We start from the raw sequence: 11,465 nt of genomic DNA, 5'->3' as shown, positions 1-11,465 counted from the left end.
CCAACTCCCGGAGTTCACTCAAACTCATGTCCACAGAGTCGGTGATGCCATCCAGCCATCTCATTCTCTGTCATCCCCATCTCCTCCCTCCCCCAATCCCTCCCAACATCAGAGTCTTTTCCAGTGAGTAAACTCATCGCATGAGGTGGCCAAAGTATTGGAGTTTCAGTTTCAGCATCAGTCCTTCCAATGAACACCCAGGATTGATCTCCTCTAGAATGGATTGGTTGGATCTCCTTGCAATCCAAGGGACTCTCAAGAGTCTTCTCCAGCACCACAGTTCAAAAGCATCAATTCTTCGGCGATCAGCTTTCTTCACAGTCCAACTCTCACATCCATACATGACCACAGGAAAAACCATAGCCTTGACTAGACGGACCTTGGTTGGCAAAGTAATGTCTCTGCTTTTTAATATGCTATTTAGGTTAGTCGTAACTTTCCTTCCAAGGAGTAAACGTCTTTTAATTTCATGGCTGCAATCAACATCTGCAGTGATTTTGGAGCCCAAAAAAACAAAGTCTGACACTGCTTCCACTGTTTACCCATCTGCCATGGGGTAAACATGAAGTGATGGGACCAGATGCCATGATCTTCGTTTTCTGAATGTTGGGCTTCAAGCCAACCTTTTCACTCTCCTCTTTCACTTTCGTCAAGAGGCTTTTGAGTTCCTCTTCACTTTCTGCCGTAAGGGAGGTATCATCTGCATATCTAAGGTTATTGATATTTCTCCCAGCAATCTTGATTCCAGCTTGTGCTTCTTCCAGCCCAGCATTCCTCATGATGTACTCTGCATATAAGTTAAATAAGCAGGGTGACAATATACAACCTTGACGCACTCCTTTTCCTATTTGGAACCAGTCTGTTGTCCCATGTCCAGTTCTAACTGTTGCTTCCTGACCTGCATACAGGTTTCTCAAGAGGCAGGTCAGGTGGCCTGGTATTCCCATTTTGCCATATTTGCTTCTTCTAGTTTTCTTCTGTCAAAGTATTTTAGAGTTACTGAAATACAAAGCACACAAAGACTCTTCATACTACGCAAAGTATGAAAAGACATACAGATGAGTTTTTTGTCAGACAGAAAACAGAGAAATTCATACTAAATAATGCATCAAAAACAATGGCTGTAACACACCCAGGAGATACACATCTATCTGTAGGAAGCAGAAGAGTTTTCCCTAGAGAAACCACTTTCAGGAGATGATTAGGTGGACCTCTATCTGTCACTTGGCAAGTGAGAAATCATCTTCAGTATGTCCTTTGTCATTGTCTTATATGTAGGTGATGATGCAATTGCAAATGTAGTCCCATCATTACTGAAGACAACTGATGTGATGCTGGAGGGGTATCTATGGACCCAAAATATTTACAAATCCATCAGAACCACTCATGGCAGGCACATTGTTGATGTTAAAACAAATGGCATTGACTGGAGAAATCCCCTGGGTATTTTTTTCTTTTAGCCTTGGACACGTGAAAACAAGCTTCTACTGTGCCTCAGGACTCAGCAGGAAGTATTCAACAGCCACTTGGCCTCCAGAAGAGCTTAATACATAACTCTGCTTGTTTGAAAATGCTCAAAGCAGTGAGCCTGGTACCTGAGGTTGGACACCCAGCACTGTTGCACAGAATCCGTGCTCTGTGATCCCACGTTAATACTTTACGGCCCGCCTTGCTCGCAGTCAGCCATGTTCAGACACCGAGAAGGTTCTAGCACTGTAAGGAGTTCTGGGGTTCCACGGATTAACTGTCAATCGCAATGCCCAGTGACCACCACCGTCACTTCTGGACAGAATTCACCGCACCGATGCGGCATCATGCGTTCCAACAAGATTTTCTTGATCAGTGTTGGAATCATGCATTTTCAGTCAAGGGTTCAATCCCCCACTCAAAGTGTGTTTTGGATCGTTGAACACACATCCCAGACAGCGCTGGATGCTGGTACTTGAGCCGGACAACCGGAACACTGCAGAGAGGCATCGCTGAATCCCGGGAGGAGACAAGCAGGAGCTGGTCTTGGGACTGAACTTCACCAAGGAGACTTTTCCTTAAGTGGGTGGTTCACACTGAACTCATTACAAGCAAGCATAACGGGCTTCTCTCAGAAGTGACTTCACCGCCGTCTCCTCCCGACTTCCCTCAGACATTACAGTTTTCACCTTTTAGCGTGCATCTCTGAAATGGAAACATCTTTCTACAAAATCACAATAACATTTTCACACCTATTAAAATTTATAATAATCTCCTAGTGTCACACTAAAACTGTCACCAAACGTGTGTGTGTGTGTCTGTGTGATAGCTGTTCAGTCATGTCTGACTTTTTGTGACCCCATGGATTGTAGCCTGCCAGACTCCTGTGTCCATGGAATTCTCCAGGCAAGAATACTGGAGTGGGTTGCCATTCCCTTCTCCAGGGAATCTTCCTGACCCAGGGGTCGAACCCAGGTCTCCTGCATTGCAGACAGTTTCTTTATCTTCTGAGTCACCAGGGACATCCATGAGTTCAGTTCAGTTCAGTCGCTCAGTTGTGTCCGACTCTCCGCGACCCCATGAACCACAGCACGCCAGGCCTCCCTGTCCATCACCAACTCCCGGAGTACACTCAAACTCATGTCCACAGAGTCGGTGATGCCATTCAGCCATCTCATTCTCCGTCGTCCCCTTCTCCTCCCACCCCCAACCTTTCCCAGCATCAGAGTCTTTTCCAGTGAGTCAACTCGTCACATGAGGTGGCCGAAGTATTGCCGTTTCAGCTTTAGCATCAGTCCCTCCAAAGAACACCCAGGATTGATCTCCTTTAGAATGGACTGGTTGGATCTCCTTGCAGTCCAAGGGACTCTCAAGAGTCTTCTCCAACACCACAGTTCAAAAGCATCGATTCTTCGGCGATCAGCTTTCTTCACAGTCCAACTCTCACATCCATACATGACCACTGGAAAAACCATTGCCTTGACTAGACGGACCTTGGTTGGCAAAGTAATGTCTCTGCTTTTTATACCGACTCTATATTCAAATTACCCAGTTATCCATATACCTTTTATAACTGCCCCAAATTCTTAATCTTCGACTATTTGAGGTAAGCTACTCAAAGTTCTTCTTCACTTCCATTTAACCATTTTGTTCACCTCTAAATGCCAATATATCTCTAAATGGTTAAGAAAACAAAATGATGAAATTGATTGTATTGTGGTCCCATTCAACAGTAAGAATTAATGACTCTGTAAGTCATTAATAAAAATTATCTTCTGGGAAAATTTCAATTTTCAATATTACTACAAAATAAGATGTCATTTATTATGAATTTTCCAAAGGTTCTAAATATTAATTAAAATCAATATACATTGGCTTTTAAATATAGGCTAAATGTACCAAAAACCTTACTATGTATAGCATTTTTAACTTTGAAATAAAGAGAAACTTCTCTGTCTGTTTTTTTTAACACAATGCTAAATATTATCACCCCTGTAACATTTGATAATGCTCTCTGCCTCCCTTTTAAGAAACTAGATTCGATCATAATAACTTATACTGTTCTTTGTATATTTTCTGCTCCTGTTGAACATAGTCATACTCTTCATGCATTTTAAAAATGTTAGACATAAATTTCTTTTTAAAAATTTCTTTGAGGAGCATTATCTCATAAGCATTGCCTAATTTTATAAAGCAGCTGTAGATCAGGGATCTGGCCTATGTTGTTTTATTTTTAAAAGCAAATTTCCAGTAAATGCAGTTTTCAGTTTACACTTACGAAGTCAAAATGTCAAGATGACTCAAAAACAATAGGTTAAATTGCAAGTGAACTTTACAGATTTGATTTGGTAAAGATAGCATGAGATTCAGTGAGGCCAGACCCTGCATCTACAATACAACAGGCCTGAGTGAGCAGTCAGAGATCATTCAGGAAGATAACGTCAAAAGGCCAGACCCACACCACTTATGCAAATACCTTCGGGGGGAATTAACCTAATAGGATGAAACATTTTCCTCAAAAAAAAAAAAAAAAGATGTCAAAGCATGTGGGAAATGTTACTAAAGTGTCTCATCTAATGAGAAATTCAGAGAGGAAAAAACTATGGAAAAGCATACACTTCAAGGTAGGACTCAGAATAAAAAAAATATCCCTGCACACAAGTCTCATCACCTACTTCTACCACTGGATGGCTGTGTGTCCTTCCAGTGAGATGAACAGAAGTGTCTAAACATAGACTGAAATTATCTCAAGCAGCACCTTTGATCTTGATGTTTATTACACATGAGCATCTCCTCTTTCAAAAACCTTTGGGGAAAGGGATTGAACTATAGAATTCTATAGTTGTCCAGAAGAAATAGGTTAAATGAAATTGTGTATTTAGCAGGCAAGTTGGAGGACTGAAAGAGAACCTTGGGAAAATGGTCCAGATTTTGAAACTGAGATACAATGTGATGGTCTTTTAGCCAACGATTGGCATTGCATATCCTTTAAAAAAAATTTTTTTTATTGTGGTGAAAGTTTCATAATGTTTTATGCTAAAGAATCCGCCTGCAATGCAGAAGACCCCAGTTTGATTCCTGGGTCAGAAAAATCTGATGGAGAAGGAATAGGCTACCCACTCCAGTATTCTTGGGCTTCCCAGATAGCTCAGTTGGTAAAGAATCCACCTGCAATGTGGGAGACCTGGGTTCGATCCCTGGGTTGGGAAGATCCCTTACTGATGGGAAAGGCTACCTATTCCAGTAGTCTGGCCTGGAGAAGCCCATGGACTGTATAGTCCACAGGGTCACAAAGAGTCAGACACGACTGGGCGACTTTCACTCACTCACTCACTCAACCATGTTTAACTGTACAATTCAGTGTTACTGAGTACATTCACACTGTGGTGCAGCTTTCACCATCATTCACCTCCTGAATTTTTCACTTTCCTAAACTGAAACTCTGTTCCCACTCAACATGAACTCCCCATTCTTTTTTTTTTTTTTAATTTGTTGATTTTAATTGAAGGCTAATTACTTTACAATCTTGTGGTGGTTTTTGCCATACATTGACATGAATCAGCCACGGGTGTACATATGTCCCCCTGTCCTGAACCCCTCTCCCACCTCCCTCCCCATCCCATCCCTCTGGGTTGTCCCACTGCATTGGCTTTGAGTGCCCTGCATCATACATCGATCTTGGACTGGTCATCAGTTTCACACATACATGTTTCAATGCTATTCTCTCAAATCATCCCACCCTTGCCTTCTCCCACAGAGTCCAACAGTCTTGTCCTTTAAATCTGTGTCTCTTTTGCTTTCTTGCATATAGGGTCATCGTTACCATCTTTCTAAATTCCATATATATATGCATCAATATACAGTATTGGTGTTTTTCTTTCTAACTTACTTCACACCATTCTGTTTCAACTCACAAGAGATTCATGGCTGAGAAAGGGTTGCCATTAAAATCAACCAACTACTCCCAAAGGATGGTTAACTCTCACCTGTCATTTCATATCATAACAAAAGCAGAGGCAGGGGCATCACTACAGTATTTGGGTGAAGAAATGATAGGTTGTTTCTAATGTTTAGAACCTATGTCCTTAGATTTTTACAGCACTTTTGTCTAAATTCCAAGATAAGCAGAAGCACTTTTGGAGTGAACAGAATGAAGACCTCTGAAATTTTTCTCCTTCATAAAAGCAAAGAGGACACTGATCAAAATTATGAACTTTTTCAGTGGTCTGGAAATTAGCTAAATACTTGCAACAACTCAAGGAGTATTTATTCAGGAAAAACAGCACAATCTTGGTAAGAACACTGAATTGTGTGGCATTTTTAACTTACCTACCCCCAGCTCCTTCTTGTCAATTCTGTCATAGCTTGAACATCAGCAGCCTTTGCAATCACACTGGCGATGAAGATCAACAGCCTAACAGTCCCTGAGAAGTCAAAGTTCAGTTCAGTTCAGTTCAGTTCAGTCGCTCAGTAGTGTCCGACTCTTTGCGACCCCATGAACCACAGCACGCCAGGCCTCCCTGTCCATCACCAACTCCCGGAGTTCACTCAAACTCATGTCCATCGAGTCGGTAATGCCATCCAGCCATCTCATTCTCTGTCATCCCTGTCTCCTCCTAACCCCAAACCCTCCCAGCATCAGACTCTTTTCCAGTGAGTCAACTCGTCGCATGAGGTGGCCAAAGTATTGGAGTTTCAGCTTTAGCATAAGTCCTTCCAATGAAGTCAAAGTGGGTTTTGTCAAAAAGCAAACAGAGCTGGACAGTAAAGTGGTAAAAGCGGATTTTATTCAGAAAAGCTATTAGCATAGGGGAGAAGAGACCCCACTGGAGAACTAGGTTCAATGCTGAATACAATAAAGAATACTCACAATTTATAGTCAAGGAGCAGGGTAGGGTTCAGTGGGTGGAAAATTACTAAGAGGAAACATCACGGTTAAGAAGGGAAACTGGCTAGATTGGCCTATTGAGATTCTTAGTTAAGACAGGCCAGAAGAGCAAATATTACCTGGGGGATGGCGGAGGAAGAGGAACCTGATTAGATACTAACAGTGATCAAATATCAAGAGTGGAGGAATATGGGTTAACTGCCTTAGCAGAATTCTTGCTAAATTTGGACTATGCAGAGACAAAAATGGAAGCCCAAAAGTCAATTTGAGAAGAACACTGGGGGGAGCCTGAGTAGAATTTAGGCAAGGAGAGAATCTTTGTCTGTTTAGAGTTCGACAAAGCCCCATGCTAACAATTTGACCTGACTGGCAGCTAACTCCCTGAAAAGCCCGTCTACAAGGCATATCTTCACATGGCCTCATTCAGAGCACACTTAACTCTAACCTTAGTGTTAGCAGCTCAGTCGTGTCCGACTCTTAGTGACTCTATAGACAGAAGCCCACCAGGCTCCTCTGTCCATGTAATTCTCCAGGCAAGAATACTGGAGTGGATTGCCATTCCATTCTCCAGGGGATCTTCCTGACCCAGGGATTGAACCTGGGTCTCCTGCATTGCAGGCAGATTCGTTACCAACTGAGCCACCAGGGAAGCTCAACCCTAACCCTAGCCCTAACCTTAACCACTGTCCAGCCCTTTGCCTCAATTAGGGACCACTCTGAAGGACCATGCTAGCTCTGTCCACAAGACTGGCTGAGATTAGTATTGGAAAAGCCACTCATTTTCTTTCCACCCTGTCCTGCTTCCCTGGCTCATTTATATTCTTCCTGAGATCCCCCATTCCAAATTTTTGCATACAGATCAGTATTTGAGTCTAATTTCCAATGATCTCAATTTAATTTGGAATTATTAATGCCAGAAATACTAGTACTTGAACCAGTGAAATCATTAAGAAGGAAAGAGGGAATTAAACTAAAAGCACTAGTCAAATATTGACTGAAAGAGGGACATTTTCTCCACTTTTTTTTAATAAGGTCTATTTGATGTGTACCATTTTTTTAAAGGTCCTTGTTGAATTTGTTACAGTATTGCTTCTGTATTATGTTTGTTTTTTTTTTTTTTTTGGGCACGAAGCATATGAGATCTTAGCTCCCTGACCATGGGTGGAACCTGCAACCTCTGCCTTGAAAGATGAAATCTTAACCACTGGACCACCGTGGAAGTACCTTCATTTTCGTAAGTAGGGTGGAAGGCATAGGGACAGGTGGGAAATGATAACTGAGAGTTATTATAAGGCCATGTCAAATGAAGAATGTTTCCGCTAAGAAAATTAGGTAAGCAAAGCCAAGCAAGTGAAACACTTGTCCAGTACAGGTGGAACTCAAGACCACAAAATAAATCTCAGAAAGAGCTGGAAACCGGAGCACTAGAGAGCTGTGGGGAAAACAGGAAGGATTCCCGTTTTCTCGTCTTCCCACTTCAGTCATGTTTCTCTGGTAGTCTGTTTTCCTTTTTCTCCTTCCACTTTGTTTATTCACCCTGGTCAGATTTATACGGGCTTCCCAGGTGGCGCTAGTGGTAAAGAACCTGTCTGCCAATGCAGGAGACACAGGAGATGCGGGTTCGATCTTTGTTTTAGGAAGATCCCCTGGAGAAGGTAATGGCAACCTACTCCAGTATTCTTGCCTGGAGAATTCCACGGACAGAGGAGGCTGGCAGGCTATGTCCATGGGGTCACATAGAATTGGACACGGCTGAATAACCAACACTAACAGATTTATACTGTCCACTTCATCTTTTACTTCTCCACGACCTCTGGTTCTAGGTCCTACAATTTATTTGTAACCCCTGTTTAATACCTACTTTGCTGTAGGACACCGGGCTTTTCTGCTTGAGCATTTGCAGAACGTGACCTGTATCTGAGTTCCGAGATTTGGGTTTATTTTCTCAGTACAGTGTACATAGTACAGTGTACAGTGAGAATTTTAACTTTCACTCACTCCCTCTCTGACTGTAAATTTAAATCCCAGTTCATCTCACTAGTCAAATGATGACTGAGGAAGCTCTAGGTCAAAAGCACATTTTTAGTCCAGTGGAGACGTAAGCGGGCTTGGATTTGGGAAAGGGGCTTGTTTTTATGATGACTAGTCAGTGGAGGCTTTGGTTTAATAATCATCAGGTCTCTGAGGAAGTAAGTTACAACATAAAATTTTATAATAGCTAGGATTACTTTTCTAGGGCAAATGATTGTTTAATCCTCAAAGAGTATTTATATGGCCAAAGTCCACTCCAGAAAAGTTAATTTCAAGGCCATATTAGCCATTTTAATATCTTTATTTTGCAAAAGAACTGATCCATTGTGCATTTTTCACTAAGGTATTATTTTTCTGAATTAAACAGTAGAATATTCAATCCATACTAAAGCTCCTACTCACAGTTCATAATTTGCCTTTTAATAGGCTTTAAGAGCATCCTCTACTTAGGTAATGTTTAATCTTTTTTTTTTTTTTTAGATTCTTAAAAAAAGCTTTTCAGAGATTTCCACCTCCAGTCAAAATAGATAAAAGACATAAGATTACTCTTCTGACAACAAACAAGCTATAAAATTGAGCATATTTAGCTACAGGCAGTTTTTAAACAAATGAGGGAAGTCTGACAATCACTCCTATTTCTTTTTTTGGAAGACGTATTCCAGGGCAGGAAGAAGGAATGCTAAGCACAGCACACTGGTCTCACAAGGCTCGGCACAGTTATTATACAGTAGGAACGAACCAGGTCAGAGATCTTTCTGACTTCGGGGTGGATGTGTGTGAGCTCAGCTGCTCAGTCTTGGCCAACTCTTTGTGATCCCATGGACTGTAGCCCACCAGGTTCCTCTGTCCATGGGGCTTTTCAGGCGAGAATACTGGAGTGGGTTGCCATTTCCTCTTCCAGGGGATCTTCTCGACACCGAGATTAAACCCCCGTCTCCTGCAGCTCCTGCATTGTCAGGAGGATTCTTTAGTGCTGCGCCACCAGGGAAGCCCTAAAAGCTGAATAGGCTAGCAAATAAACAAGTCATAGTGGATGCATTCAGTGGAATATTATTCATCTACTAAATAATGAATCCATAAAAAAAGTAAAAATAAAAAATGAATCTTTGAAACATGCAACAACATGGATAAATTTCAAATACTTATCATGAGAGAAAGAAACCAGAGGCAAAATAGCACATATTGTGTGATTTCATTTGTAGAGAACTTAGGCACAAATAAACCTAATCCATAATGACAGGAAGTACATCTAAGTATGTTTAAGTGTTGGTTGCTCAGTCATGTCTGACTCTTTATGATCCCATGGACTGTAGCCCACCAGACTTTTCTGTTCATGGGATTTTCCAGGCAAGAATACTGGAGTGGGTTGCCATTCCCTTCTCCAGGGGATCTTCCCAACACAGGGATACAACCCAGGTCTCCTGCATTGCAGGCTGATGCTTTACCATCTGAGCCACCAGGGAAGCCCACATATGTTTAAAGATGGAATTAGAAAATGAAGGTTGATTGGGAAGGAGTATAAGAGAACATTTTGTGATGATGGAGGTGTTATCTCTCTTTCTTTTTTTTTTCCTTTTGGCCAAGCCATGCATCATGTGGAACTTTAGCTTCCCGACAGACCAGGGGTCAATCTGGTGCCCCCTACAGTGGAAGCACAGAGCCCTAACCACTGACCTCCAGGGAATTCCCAGTGTTATGTATCCTGAATATTGTGACGATGATATGGGTGTCTGTGTTGTGTGTGTGCTTAGTTGCTCAGTTGTGTCCAACTCTTTGTGACCCTATGGACTGTAACCCACCATGCTCCTATGTTCATGGGGATTCTCCAGGCAAGAATACTGGAGTGGGTTGTCATGTCCTCCTCCAGGGGATCCTTCCAACCCACGGATAGAACCCAGGTCTCACACATTGCAGGCAGAGTCTTTACCATCTGAGCCACCAGGGAAGCTGAAGAATGCTGAAGTGGGTAGCCTATCTCTTCTCCATCAGATCTTCCTGACCCAGGAATTGAACAGGGGTCTCCTGCATTGCAGGCAGATTCTTACCAGCTGAACTACCAGGGAAGCCCTTAACATGGGTGTCAACCTATTTAAAAATGGATCAGATTCAACACTTAAAATGCAATGAATCTAACTGTATATGAATTAAATCTCATAAAGTTGACTCTAAGTATAAATTGTAAATAGCAAGATTTATTAAAAATATTAAACTTCAAAATTAAAAAAAAAACGGATTAAACACTATCCAAACTCACTCAGAAAAATTATTTCCATGTAAATATTTTTTAAAATATTTTTCTGTTTTTATTATATGCCTTTATTTTAATGGTTACATTCATTCTTCATTTTAAACTTATTTTAAGATAATGAGAGAGATATTTTTCTCTTTCACCATCTAGTTTCCCCCAAAACATTTGTGAATCAGTTTTCTCATTTATTAGAAATTCTACCCTCAAGTAATTTTCCATACATACTTTGTTCTATTTCTGTATCGTTTATTCTATTAAGTTGATTTTTACATTATTTTCTTTTGATTTTTTGTTGAATGATTACTTTAGCTTTAAGAATATTTTAATAATAGCCCAAATTCTTTCTCATTACTCTTCTTTGTCAGAGTTTTGATGACATTGTCTCAAGTTTTACTTCCAACGTGACTTCCATCTTCATCTAAGTTAAAATACAAACAAAAACAGATACAAAAAGCAAAGCATAAACCCTTACAGAAGGATTCTGATTGAAGTAGGTTGAATGTGTAAATTAATTTAGGTATAAAATGTCTTAAAATATTGAGGCTTCCTAGCTATGATTAAGGCATGTCCCTCACATGTATTCAAATATTTCTTTATATCCCTCAGTGTGTTTTTAGTTTGCTTTATGAAGACATTTCTGGTACTTTGCTATTAATACTAGCTACCTAAGTTTCAAGATAATTTATATCCTCATTGGGATTATGGTTTTTAATGTTATGAAGTGATACTCTTTATTCACATAACTTTCTCTGATGTTGGTAATAAGTGTACTTTATTATATCTTTGCCTTTACTTTGTGTGTGTGTGTGTGTGTGTGCTGGGTCTTCGTTT

At 40.9% G+C, this 11,465-nt stretch overlaps 1 pseudogene; it reads right to left on the bottom strand.

The window, feature by feature from the left end:
- Positions 1 to 1,213: 1,213 nt before the first annotated feature.
- LOC129560819 (mitotic checkpoint protein BUB3 pseudogene) lies at positions 1,214 to 7,585 on the bottom strand (annotated as a pseudogene).
- Between the last annotated feature and the right edge of the window lie 3,880 nt (positions 7,586 to 11,465).

Source organism: Moschus berezovskii, chromosome 10 (assembly GCF_049115385.1).
Source record: "Moschus berezovskii isolate FMDL1 chromosome 10, NW_MosBer_1.0, whole genome shotgun sequence".
Taxonomy (NCBI): Eukaryota; Metazoa; Chordata; class Mammalia; order Artiodactyla; family Moschidae; genus Moschus; species Moschus berezovskii.
Note: the sequence above shows the minus strand (reverse complement) of the source record. Positions and strands in the feature narration are given on the sequence as shown.